General features: G+C 37.7%; 1 long non-coding RNA gene across 2 annotated transcripts in view; it reads left to right on the top strand.

Moving 5' to 3' along the window:
- Nucleotides 1-10,858, top strand: part of LOC132533157 (uncharacterized) — a 74,183-nt gene extending 63,325 nt beyond the window's left edge. The window contains exons 2-3 of one of the 2 annotated variants that reach the window (XR_009545068.1): nucleotides 5,092-5,139; nucleotides 6,460-6,587. This is a non-coding gene — a long non-coding RNA (uncharacterized LOC132533157). Of the gene's footprint in view, nucleotides 1-5,091; nucleotides 5,140-6,459; nucleotides 6,588-8,633 lie in introns of those variants that run through there. The other variant, XR_009545067.1, reaches the window with a different exon arrangement.
- Nucleotides 10,859-13,127: the final 2,269 nt, after the last annotated feature.

Raw genomic sequence — 13,127 nt, 5'->3', positions numbered from 1 at the left:
CTATCATCATCTCTAGCATTATGCTATTCAACTGCAGAATACTGTGCCCCAGTATGGTTCCGTAGCCCCCATGTCCACTTGGTCGATTCCAAATTATATTTATTTGGAATCGAAATAATATAATATTATTATATTCCATGAGGATAATTTCTGGAACCATCCGTTCCACCCTGGTTCCATGGCTGCCAGTTCTTAGCAACATCGCCCTGCCAGGTATTTGTCAGGATGCGGCATCATCTAAGTTCATTTCCCATGTCTACGCTTGACCAGACCTGCCAATATACGCGGATTTCTTTGCCCACCCTGTCCAAAGCTTGATATCTCGTCAGCCAATCTGGTCCCCTATGCCTACACTGAACTTCTCTGTTCCAGTCTCTTGGAAACAGAGTTGGCAGTCAGCTGAGGTAAAGAACAAACACCTCATCACAGACCCCTGCAAGCGTCAACCCGGCTTTGACCTAGCACGTTATGATTGGGCCCTCCTCAATTGCTATCGAACAGGCCATGGCCGGTGCGCCGCTATGTTCCATCGCTGGGGAGCCAGAGACGACCCGAACTGTCCCTGTGGCTACAGACAGACTATGACCCACATAGTCAATGACTGCCACCTCTCCAGATTCAAAGGAGGTCTCGAAACTTTACATCAGGCTCAACCTGACGCTGTTGACTGGCTACAGAAGAAGGGCAAAAGCTAGAAGAAGAATAACCTATTTCATGCCACATTTAATCAAACTTTATTGAACAGCTCTAGATGAATTCTCTATTTTTTCCTTTTTGTCAAATATTGTAACAGTTTTATAAAAATAAAAAAACCCATTTTTTAAAGTACTAATGAATAATGTGGATTTTTCAGAAGAATTTTTTGGGGGAACAAAGGATAAAAATATAAGACAGACAGACAGACACACACACACCCACACACACACACACACACACAACTTTGAAATAAATGTTCCAAAGAAAGAACATGCCTACATAAATAGGTCACTACAGAGATCCTTAAGTTTTCCTTCCATTGATATGGAAATTTGATAAAACAGTGATTACTGAAAATATCCTTATAAAGCACAGTTCTTAATGTGTTAATATGTTTTTTTTTTGAATTAAAGGTTTGTTGATTCACATTGACTGATAATACAGGACATGTTTAAAATATAAGTACAAAAAATGGAACCAGGAAAAATAATTTCTTCCAAGAAAAATGAAATGTACATAAAATAGCTGTGGATTTGTAGCAGAGTATAACAACTACTTAAAAAGGAAAAAATGAGTTCTGGGATATGGCCCATGTGGTTAAGTGCTCAGTTTACCACAATCAAAGGAATCTGGGTTCAAATCTCTAGGCTCCACAGGCAGGGGAAATTTTCACATGTAGTGAAACAGTTCTGCAGTTCTCTCTCTCTCTCTCCCTCTCTCTCTCTTTCTCTGTATCATATTTTTCTCTGTCCTGTCAAAGAGAAAGGAAGAAAAGAAAGAAGGAAGGAAGGGAGGAAGGGAGGAAGGAAGGAAGGAATAAAGGAAGGAAGAAAGAGAGAATGGAAAAAAAATGTTTGAATGAATTCATCCTACAGGCACTGAGCTTCAATAATAACTAATTTTGGTGGCAACTGTTGGGCCTTAAAGCCAGACCCCCCCCCAACTCCTTGCTCCTTTGCTGACACTATGTTCTATTTACATAATCGTTGTTTTGCCTGAAAGATCCCCACCACATTATCCCCTTTGGGTATCGCTACTTCAGTTAAAACCATGACAACAGTTGATAAGGACACTTCCACCTTCTCAGTATGTCTTGTTTTCTCCACCCCCTTTCCTAGCCAATCCTGTTCCTGACTTGCTACTTCTGTTTTTACCCTAGAGCCCGCTGCTCTTCCTGGTTTTGCTCTTTTTCTCTTCCCTGTTCTGATCTGGAGAAGACTTGGAGAAGGGCTGGCATGCATAGTGGGAGGTAGCCACTTAGCTAGCTCCATGTGGCCTAAACCCGCTGTACTCACAGCTGAGTCTGGGGCGTCTGCATCAACAAAGAATTGTTTTACCACATTGACAAGAGTTCCTCATCTCTCTGTCCAGTGAAGCTATCCCAGCATGGAACAAGAGAAGTGAAGGAGGAAAGAAAGAAAGAAAGAAAGAAAGAAAGAAAGAAAGAAAGAAAGAAAGAAAGAAAGAAAGAAGGAAACTGCATGGTTCCCATCTCAGGAAGGGAAGCTTCAGTGCTGTGGCGTATTTCTCTGTTTATCTCTGGCCCTGTTTCTTTCTTTATGTCTTAAAAAGTTGCCCTGGATTAGATTAGAGATATTCATGAATTCTTAAATTCCAAAATTATACAAAATGGAGGACCTCCAACACTTCATTTCCACTATTCTAGCCTTTAGGTCCATGATTGGTCAACAATTTGTTTGGCTTTGTATGTTAGCTCTCTTTTGTATGTAAACTCTCTTTTCAGTAGCCACCAGGTTCCAGAGGCTATCAGGATGCCAACCAGACTTCCCTCGACAGAGAACCCCACCAATGTGCCTTGGAGCTCCACTTCCCCAGAGCCCTTCCCCGCTAGGGAAAGAGAGAGATAGGCTGGGAGTATGGATGGACCTGTCAACTCCCATGTTCAGTGGGGAAGTAATTACAGAAGCCAGACTTCCAACCTTCTGTATCCCACAATGACCCTGGGTCCATACTCCCAGAGGGTTAAAGAATAGGAAAGATATCAGGGGAGGGGAGGGGATGGGATACAGAATTCAGGTGGTGGGAATTGTGCAAAGTTGCACCCCTCTTATAAAAAAAAATTTTTTTTTAATGTTGCCCTAGATAGGAGAAGCCCTAGAGACAATGAGGACAGCAATAACAAAGGATGTAGGATAGAAAAACTAAGACTTCAAAAGCAACATATCTTATCAAAACATGTCCTTGCAGTTTTTATGAAGGGGTAATATAAAAAGGAAGACACACAGAGGAAAGATACGACAGTCACGATGGTTAGGAGAAGACTTAAACATAAAGATATGGTATCCAAAATGGTGTGAGATGAATATGAGAGAATGATTCTTATTTGCACATTAAGAGTTGACAATGGGCTTTTACTGATTCTAACTCTAAGAAATGTTTTCTGGTGAGTAATTTTCATATATAGGTAGAGCCTATAGAGAATGTAACAGAATTCTCTGAATACAAATTTTAGATTTCCACTGCTTTAGAATTATAACACAGGGTACAATGTAATGTTCATTGTAAAGTTGTTAAACCAAAGATGACATAAAATTGCTAAATGGGAACTATATTTTACTGAGTTTTTATCTCATTTTATTCTCATTCTCACATTCTTTTAAAGGAAGATTAAATGTATCTTGTTAAAACGGTAATGCACCTATTTTTTCAAAGCTTCAATTAGCTTGGATAAGTATTCACATTAATATACCACTGTTTTTTTATAGAATACTTCTTTCTGATAGAAACAGGCTGGGGGTATCTATCGATGTGCTAACATCCATGTCCAGCAGAGAAGCAATTATACAAATCAGAACTACTTTCTTAGTCTCCCCCAGAAAAATTTTGGTCCATACTCTCAGAGGGATAAAAATGATAGAGGAAGATGACCAGAGGGCTCTGAACTCCAATTCCACCAGGACCAAGAGAGAGAAGAGGAAAAAAGAAAGGACATTTAAAAATAATAATAGGTGTAGGTGTGACTTAGAAAGGAAGAGAAAAGGAACCAGATAGTGATGCACCTAGTTAAGTGCACACATTACAGTGTGCAAGGACCTAGGTTCAAACCCCTTGTCCCTACCTGGAGGTTGATAGCTTCAGGAGTGGTGAAGCAAGGCTGCAGGTGTCTGTCTTTCCCCCTCTCTCTCTTCATTCTCAGTTTCTCTCTGTCTTTATCCAGTAATAAATTTAAAAAAAGAAAGAAAAGGTAGGACCATAGAAATAACAAGCAAATATATATAGACAGATAGTTATAGAAGCAGAAGCCAAAACTTCCACCTTTTGTGCCCCATAATGGTTCTGGGTCCATACTCCCAGAGAGTTAAAGCTATCAGGGGAGGGGATGGGATATGGAGTTCTGGTCGTCGGAACTGCGTGGAGTTGTATCCCTCTTATTCTATGGTTTTTGTCACTGTTTCCTTTTTATAAATAAAAATAAAATTAAAAAAAAAAGAAAAGAAAAAAGAAATACTACTCAATTGTGGTCCGGAAGGTGGAGCAGTGGTAAAGCTTTGGAATCTCAAGCACAAGGTCCCAAGTTTGATCCCAGGCAGCACATGTGCCAGAGTGATGTCTAGTTCTTTCTCTCTCCTCCTAGCTTTCAAATAAATAAATAAATAAACAAAATCTTGGGGAAAAAAACAAATATTATTCAACCTATATCTGCAACCTTGGACAAATTCCTGTAGCTTCCAAAAGAGGGAATGGGGATACAGAACTTTGGTAGTCGGGGGGGGGGGAGTCCGGCTTTAGGTGGCGCGAAGCTCAAGGACCAGTCTAAGGATCCCGGTTTGAGCCCCCGGGTCCCCACCTGCAGGGGAGTCACTTCACAGGCGCTGAAGCAGGTTTGCAAGTGTCTATCTTTCTCTCCCTCTCTGTCTTCCCCTGCTCTTTCCATTTCTCTCTGTCCTATCTAACAACAAAATCAGTAACAACAAAAATAATAACTGCAACAACAAGGGCAAAAAAAGGGAAAATAAATGTATTTTAAAAAGAACTTTGGTGGTGGGAAAGGTGTGGAATTAAACCCTGATTATCTTTTAAATTTTGTAAATAAATATTAAATCACTAATAAAATTTTTTTAAAAATGATTAGCACTGGACAGGACGAGGGGGGTGATTTTTGCAATATTCTCTTATACTGTTTCACTATGGGGTAAATGCTTTCCAGTGCAATTGTTGACATATGCATTCAGTCCTACTCTGCTTCTGAGAGCTACTTTAGACAGTGCAGTCACTGGAAGCCATGTGTGTACACTGTGCTTTTCTTCAAATGTATTAACACCTCAATAAAAACAGGGTAAGAGTGAACATAAAATATTTCTTTCTGATCATCCTTAAATGACTCAAATCATATCTTTATGGGTTGAAACTTTCAATTTTTTTTCTCAACTTTAGATACTGACATGATTTCAAGCAATTTCACCACTTAGTTTCAAGTATAGGGTAAGTATTCAGAACACTCATGAATTTTAAATTTCAGTTTTAACCCACACTCTCTAAACTAAAAAACAAATACGGAACAATATTTTTATTCTTCAGAGTTGTTGCTGAGGCTCGGTGCCCACACTAGGAATCCACTGCTCCTTGAACCTGGCAGACTTTTTTTTAGATGGACACCTGCAGACTTACTTTGCCTCTTCTGAAACATCCCCTCTTGCAAGTGGGGAGTTTGGGGCTCCAAGGAGCATTTAGCACAAAGTATGTTTCATCCGGTGTGCCACCGCCCAGCCTGGACACAATAATTTTTAAATCAACTCATTTTCCACATAATCTTTCAAAATGTTTTCATTATATTTATTCATTTACAATTTTGTTTATCTCAAGGGCTATCGCTGAGGCTCAGTGACTGCACTACAAATCCATTGCTCCTGGAGGCTATTTTTTCACTTTTGTTGCCCTTGCTGTTGTTATTGCTTTTGTTGTTGGATAGGATAAAGATGGAGAGAGGAAGGGAAGACAGAGAGGGGGAGAGAAAGATGGATACAGGAATATTTTTAAAATGCACATATAACTAATTCCACAAATGTAAACCTCTAAGGCTTCTGTCCACTTTAAAAATATTTGAAGGATTTTGTTTTTGTTCTTAGTTCTTAGCATCAACTTTCATGATGGCACAGCTGAGTTGGATATACATATCTTTATGACTCATTCACTGATGAGGGCACTTTCTTTCCTATAAACCAAGAATGTTCAGAACTTTTCATAGTAATGAGATTCCACAAGTACGGCATAATTTAGCAAAGCTTTCAAAGTCAGGGAATGTGACTATCTTTGGAAATGTGAAATAATATTTAGAAAAGTATATTGCAATTTGAGCAAACTTTCCAACTTGTATACAGAAATTATATGTATAAACTCAACTTTGCTCCCATAGAAAATTAGATTTATGTGGCAAGTTTTTTTTATTATTAGATAAAGTGTTCAGTTTACCATTTATCAAAAAAAAAGACCTTCTAGTCAAGCTAAGTGTATGGATGCTTAAATCAAATTTGTATCTAACTTCCATATAGATCATGCTTGGGTTTGTCTCTGTAGGTAAAGTAAAAATACCAAAAAGAGGAATCCACACAGGTATAATGATGTTTGCTGGTAGCAAATAAACATACACCCATGATGGAATGCATCTGCCAATATTTGCCTTTACACAAAGCAGTCATTAGTTTTTTTTCTCTTTTAATTGGGGGATTAATGGTTTGCAGTAAATACACTCGTTTGCACATGTGTAAACTTTCTCAGTTTTCTGAAAAACCCTCTCATCCCCAGCCTAGGTCTACCTCCTCCATATGAATCGCCCTGTCAACATCCATGTTCAGTGGGGAAGCAGTTGCAGAGGCTGGACCTTCCACCTTCTGCCTGGTGACCTTGGCTTCATGCTTCCAAAGGGTTAGGGAATGGGAGGGCTGTTAGGGGAGGGGATGGGATACAGAGTTCTGGTGGTGGGAATTGTGTGGAGTTGTAATCCTCTTACCCTACGATATTGTGTTTCCTTTTTATAAATAAACAATAAAAAATTAAAAAATGGGGCCAGGCTGCGGCACTCTTCGTTAAGGGCACAAATTACAATGCAGAAAGTCTTGGGTTTGAGCCCCCACTCCCCACCTGCAGGGGGAAATCTTTGCAAGTGGTGAAGAGGGTTGTAGGTGTCTGTCTGTCTCTCTCCCTCTCTATAACCCCCTTCCCTCTTGATTTCTGGCTTTCTCTATCCAATAAATAAAAATAATATATTAAAAATATAAATACATTTTTTTAAAAAAAGATATATCTTAAGGAGAGGCATTGCCAGGTCATAGGGTAAATTCATTTCTAGCCTTCTGAGAGTTCTCCAGACTGCCCTCCACAGGGGTTGGACCAACTGACATTCCCACCAGCAGTGCAGGGGTTCTTTTGCCCCTACATTTCCATCATTTCTTGTCTTTACTATTCATTCTGATGTATGATATTCTCACAGGAATGAAGTGATATCTCATTGTTATCTTTATTTGAAATTCTCAGACATTCAAGGACAGGATTTGGAGCATTTTTTCGTATGTTTGTTGGCCTTTATTTATTTATTTTTGGATATCTTCTGTGGTGAATTTCCTGTTCATAACCTCTCCCCACTTTTTTTTTCTTGCTGATTTTGGTAAGCTCTTTATATATATTTTGATTATTACCCTTCTGTCTTATTTTTTTTAACAGCAAGTAATGGTCTATACATTTATTATATTTTTCTAAGATTTCTGATTATAAGAATATCTGTTTAAAGTGTTTAACTACCACCTAGGGTACAATGAGCACTTGTGTTCTTCTATGGAACTCAAAGATTTAATTTTTAAAAGTTTTTTTTAATTTTATTGACATTTATAGTTCTAAATTATTATTTCCATGTTGGCAGCAAACTTATAATGGTGAGTTGGCTATGCATGCTACTAGGTCTTCTGTGCTTTTTAATTTTTGTTTTTACTACATTGCTCAATAACAATAAAATATCCATTTACAGTACTGTAATAATTCAAACAATATGTATTAATGTGTAAGAGAGTAAAGAAGATATCCCATGATAAAATTAATTAGACTGGCATAGTCATGACATTTACAGTAATAGAGAAATTGTCTTTTTCATTATTGGTGGGTTAATCATGTTTGAATAATAACAAGAATTGTAATCAGTATAATATAATTATAATATTGCAGAATTTTGTCCTGACTGTATTCCTTGCAAATATAATTGAAACAGGGGATTTTAAATGTTTTACCTCAGCTGCACTACCTTAAAAGTAAGCATCACGGGGGTTGGGCAGTGGTGCAGTGGATTAAGCATTTGGCGCAAAGCACAAGGATCAGAGTAAAGATCCCAGGTTCGAGCCCCTGACTCCCCACCTGCAGGGGAGTCGCTTCACAGGTGGTGGAGCGGGTCTGCAGGTGTCTATCTTTCTCTCCCCCTCTCTGTCTTCCCCTCCTTTCTCCATTTCTCTCTGTCCTATCCAACAATGAACGACATCAACAATGGCAATAATAATAACCACAACAAGGCTACAACAACAAGGGCAATGAAAGGGTGAAAAAAATGGCCTCCAGGAGCAGTGGATTCATGGTGCAGGCACCGAGCCCAGCAATAACCCTGGAGGAAAAAAAAAAAAGTAAGCATCAAATGACTTAAAATTTGTTAAGAGAAATGAACATGAGATAAACAAATAGTCTTTTTTCCTCAATGCAAATAATATTCCCTATTGTTTGAGGATAGAAAAAAATCATCTACCAGAAAATAACCTGGGTCCACGTGCATGTCAGGCTCAGGCAAAAACTAATAAATTCATGGGCCCTTTGGAATATATCTAAAATAAACCTACTAGCTATTTCCAAAATGGAGACCCCAAATCTTCATCTGCAATATTCCAGCCTTTAGGTTCACGATTAATCAACAATTTGTAAGGTTTTATATGTTAATTCTTTTTCAGCCACCAGGTTCCAGATGCTACCATGATGCCAAGCAGACTTCTGTGGAGAGATGACCCCACCAGTGTGTCCTGGAGCTTCCTCAGAGCCCTGCCCCACTAGGGAAATAGAGAGATAGGCTAAGAGTATAGGTCGACCTGTCAATGCCCATGTTCAGTGGGGAAATAATTACAGAAGCCAGACCTTTCACCTTCTGCACCCCATGTGACCCTGGGTCCATACTTCCAGAGGGTTAAAAAATGGGAAAGTTATCAAGGGAGGGGATGAGATAAGGAGTTCTGGTGGTGGGAATTATACCCTTCTTATCCTATGGTCTTGTCAGTGTTTCCATTTTATAAATAAATTAAAAAATTAAAAATAAGTTGAAAAACAAGATCGAAGGGAAACAACTAAGCAGAACTTGGACTGGAGTTGGTGTCTTGCACCAAAATAAAAGACTGTGGGGTTGGGGGGAGGGTTCAGGTCCTGGAACTCGATGGTAGAGGAGGATCTAGTTGGGGTTGAATTGTTACTTTGAAAGCTAGGGAATGTTATGCATGTATAAACTATTGTATTTTACTTTTGACTATAAACTTTTAATCCCTCAATAAAGAAATTTTTAAAAAGAAAAAACTTTTTTCCCCCAAAATATGATAGCTGGATTCTCTCACCAAGTATGTCATTCTATGAACAGAATTACATTATTTTAGTAATTTGCTATCTAGATGTGTGCAAAAGAAAAGATAATTTCTAATAGTTTACACCAACAAATATCTAGTCCTTAAGATTCAAGATTTATTAAAATTAAAAGACAATAAAAAGCCTCAAGAATTTGAAGAATCAAATGTAACAAAATGTCAAAAATGTTTATGTTGAATCTTTCAGCATGGTATGTGTCATGCTTTTAGTGCAAATGGTATTTTTAAGTGCTATATTATATCAGATGTTATAAATATACTATCCCATATAGACAAGCTTGTATTTCTATAACCTTATAAGAGAGTTAAATCATTTTCAATTTTTAATAAATAGTACTAGAATTTATACCAACATAACATCTTGGCATGCACTTGTGGGATCACATTATGTCTTCACATTAAAGTTTTTTTGTTTTTTTTTCTCAAAAGAAAAAGCCCAAAGTGAACTAGGGATAGTATACTGGTATATTGCTCTGTAGTAAAAAAAGCTCTGGGGAGGAGAGAGATTGGGAACCAGAAGGCAAGGCAGTATTGGAGATTTTTATTGGAAAATAACATTAGATTTGCTTTACTGTTCAATGGTAGGATCTGACAATGCATACTGACTTCACTTTGTCATTTGGGCTTTCTCCTTGTCATCGTGCATTTTGGCTAGAGAAGTCATTGGACCATACATCCTAGAGAAGTCATTGGACCATACATCCTAGATTATTCAATGATAAGTGGGTTCTGGCACTGTATTCCACAGAGAAATAGATTAATATGTTTTCAGTGATTCATAAAATACTTACACTAAATAGAGAAATTAAGATCTAAAAATATCCTCACAGAATTTAGATTTATTTTTTGCCTTTAGAGTTTTATTTTATTTTTTAGTATTTTTGAAAAATTTCTACTTATCTTTATTTATTGGATAGAGATAGCCAGAAATCAAGAGAGGGAGAGAGACAGAAAGACACCTGCAGCACTGCTTCACCACTTACAAAGCTTTCCTCCTGCAGGTGGGGACCAGGAGCTCGAACCCAATGCATTGTTCCTTATGCATTTAACATGTGTGTTCAAAGTACACAGTAATATGTAATGAGTACTCCTCAACACTTCATCTGCATTATTCCAGCCTTTAAGTCCATGACTGGTCAATAGTATGTTTGGCTTTGTATGTTAACTCTCTTTTTCAGCCACCAGGTTCCAGATGGCAGCATGATGCCAACCAGACTTCCCTGGACAGAGGACCTCACCAATATGTCCTGGAGCTCCACTTCCCCAAAGCCCCACCCTACTAGGGAAAGAGAGAAGCAGACTGGGAGTATGGATCGACCAGTCAACGCCCATATTCAGCGGGGAAGCAATTACAGAAGCCAGACCTTCCACCTTCTCCATCCCACAATGACCCTAGGTCCATACTCCCAGAGGGATAGAGAATAGGAAAGCTATCAGGGGAGGGGATGTGATATGGAGTTCTGGTGGATATGGGAATTGTGTGGAGTTATACCCCTCTTGTCCTATGGTTTTGTTAATGTCTCCATTTTAAAATAAATAAATAAATAAAACGTGTTCTCAACCAGGTGCGTCAATACCCGGTCCGTTAGATGAGTTTGAGAAGTAAACATAATACTAGTTTGTTTGTTTTTTTTCTCATCTTCAGGAATTTAGCAATACTGAAACAGTGGATTGACCAAACACTTAATACTAGTATTATACTGTGCAAAAGCTAGTTCTAAAGATGAAAGTTATTAACTTTTCTAAAAGAAATTTAGTCTTTATAAAATATAAAATTGTTAGAAATTATTACTACCTATGAGCTTGAGTTTATTATTGTTTTCCTTTTTTTTTTACGAACGTGAAGATCTGAGAAATAATTCTTCATTATACTGGGTTTGTGCTTAAAGAGGAAAACAGAAAAATTCTCCTAAAAGTGTAGATGCTCACACTACTTAGATGGCATTGCAATCGATACCTGTTTATGTGCTTTCCAGTCATTGAAGTTGACTACTTAAAAAAATAATGCTGACATTTCTCAGCAATAGCTGCCTTTACTTTAAATTCTGTCTCATAGATATCAAAAACTTATAATTCATTTTGAACTAGTGCTTTGTATATGGAAAGCAATATTTCTCAAGGGTCTAACAGAATGGTGCTTTGACAAGAAGAAACATCAGAGAAATATAATAAATTATAATGTAAATTACATTTACACACACACACACACACACACACACACACACACACACACACACACACACACACACACACACTTCATGTTTACACATAGGTTAAAACAAATGTACCAAAAGTGGGGAAGATCTTCATTGTAGTTGATAGGAGCGCCTCAGCAGTTGACTCAGAAAGCATAATAAGAATTACAGTGAAAGTGAGCTGGGCAGTTGGGCACCTGGTTAAGTACAGAAAGTACTAAGCGTAAGGACCCGCACAAGGACTCGGGTATGAGCCCTGGCTCCCAACCTGCAGGGGGAAGCTTCACAAGCAGCTAAGGAGGTCTTCTGGTGTCTATCTTCCTCTGTCCCTTTATATATCTCCCTCCTCTCTCAATTTCTCTCTGTCCTATCTAATAAAATGGAAAAAATGGAAGCCAGGAGCACTGGATTCATAGTGCTGGCACCAAGCCCCAGGGATAACCCTGGAGGAAAAAAAAAGGGAATTACAGTGAGCTATTGTAAGAAACTTTAACCAAGAAAAAAAATTAACTGTTTACCTGGGTTTTTACAGGGTTAGAGTTGGTAGGAGTATGATTTGCAGAGACCTCCAGAATGCATTACATTTCAAGTTCTTTTTCAGTAAACTACACTGAATGAATTTAAGCATAAGTATGTATGGGCCACTATACTAATTATGACTTTCTTGAAGTGAACAAAAACACATAATACTAAGCTAATGCAATTACAAATGTCTGGGAAGCTGTCAATATGCTTGATGTAAATAACTACATCCACAGAGACAAACTACTACTAGGTTCTGTTGGACATAAGGGGATGAAATTTTTGTTTACTACGTGAAGAATACAAATTTATGACCTAAACTTAATGGAAGATAGGACTATAGAATATGCATGTTGACATGTAGGTTTATGTTTTTCTTGTGTCCTAAGTCAATCTTATTTTAAACAATGAACTTTAAATGTGTCTGTTTTTAATTTTCACATGTATAAACTAGAGGGGTAAATATGATAAGTATGGTTCTGTGATCACCTAAAATATATTTTTTAATTCCAGTATAATTTGAACCTTTCAAATGTGAGTTAGGAGGTGTATTATGCTTCAGGGATTTACCTGAATGTAGAAATAGTAGTGTTGTTTCACTAGGTCAATGTGATACTTCTTTTTCATGGTCTTGGATGAAAAGCCCTATAATTTATAAATTCTTTCCCCTAGTTCTTAGAATTCCTCAAGTTCTATGCTCTTTGTCAGGTTAATGAAAAACTTCCATGGCTATCACTTAATTGATGATTATTCTTGAACACAACTGGGTATTTTACCCTAAATTTATCTTTTTAAATGCTATCCTATCATCGACTGTAACTTTTTAAACTCCTCTCTAGGCTTCCTATGTAAAACAGAATAATTATAAATCTTCTAGAAGTAATAGAATATAAGTATCATAGCAGAGAGAAAATTTTGTATAGCATATGAGTAATGTAACCAAATGGAATGACAGACATCAAATGTAGGGGATTAATAGAATGAAATTTATCTCAGGACTGAGGTTTGAAACTTGATGAGACTGAGTCAAGAGCTTTGCTTTTGCTACACTTCATACCATTCATCACCATCCCCTTTCAATGTAAGCAGAGTTTTTGACTTG

Source organism: Erinaceus europaeus, chromosome 15 (assembly GCF_950295315.1).
Source record: "Erinaceus europaeus chromosome 15, mEriEur2.1, whole genome shotgun sequence".
NCBI lineage: Eukaryota > Metazoa > Chordata > Mammalia > Eulipotyphla > Erinaceidae > Erinaceus > Erinaceus europaeus.
The sequence above is the reverse complement of the archived record's forward strand: the minus strand, read 5'-3'. Positions and strand labels throughout refer to the sequence as shown.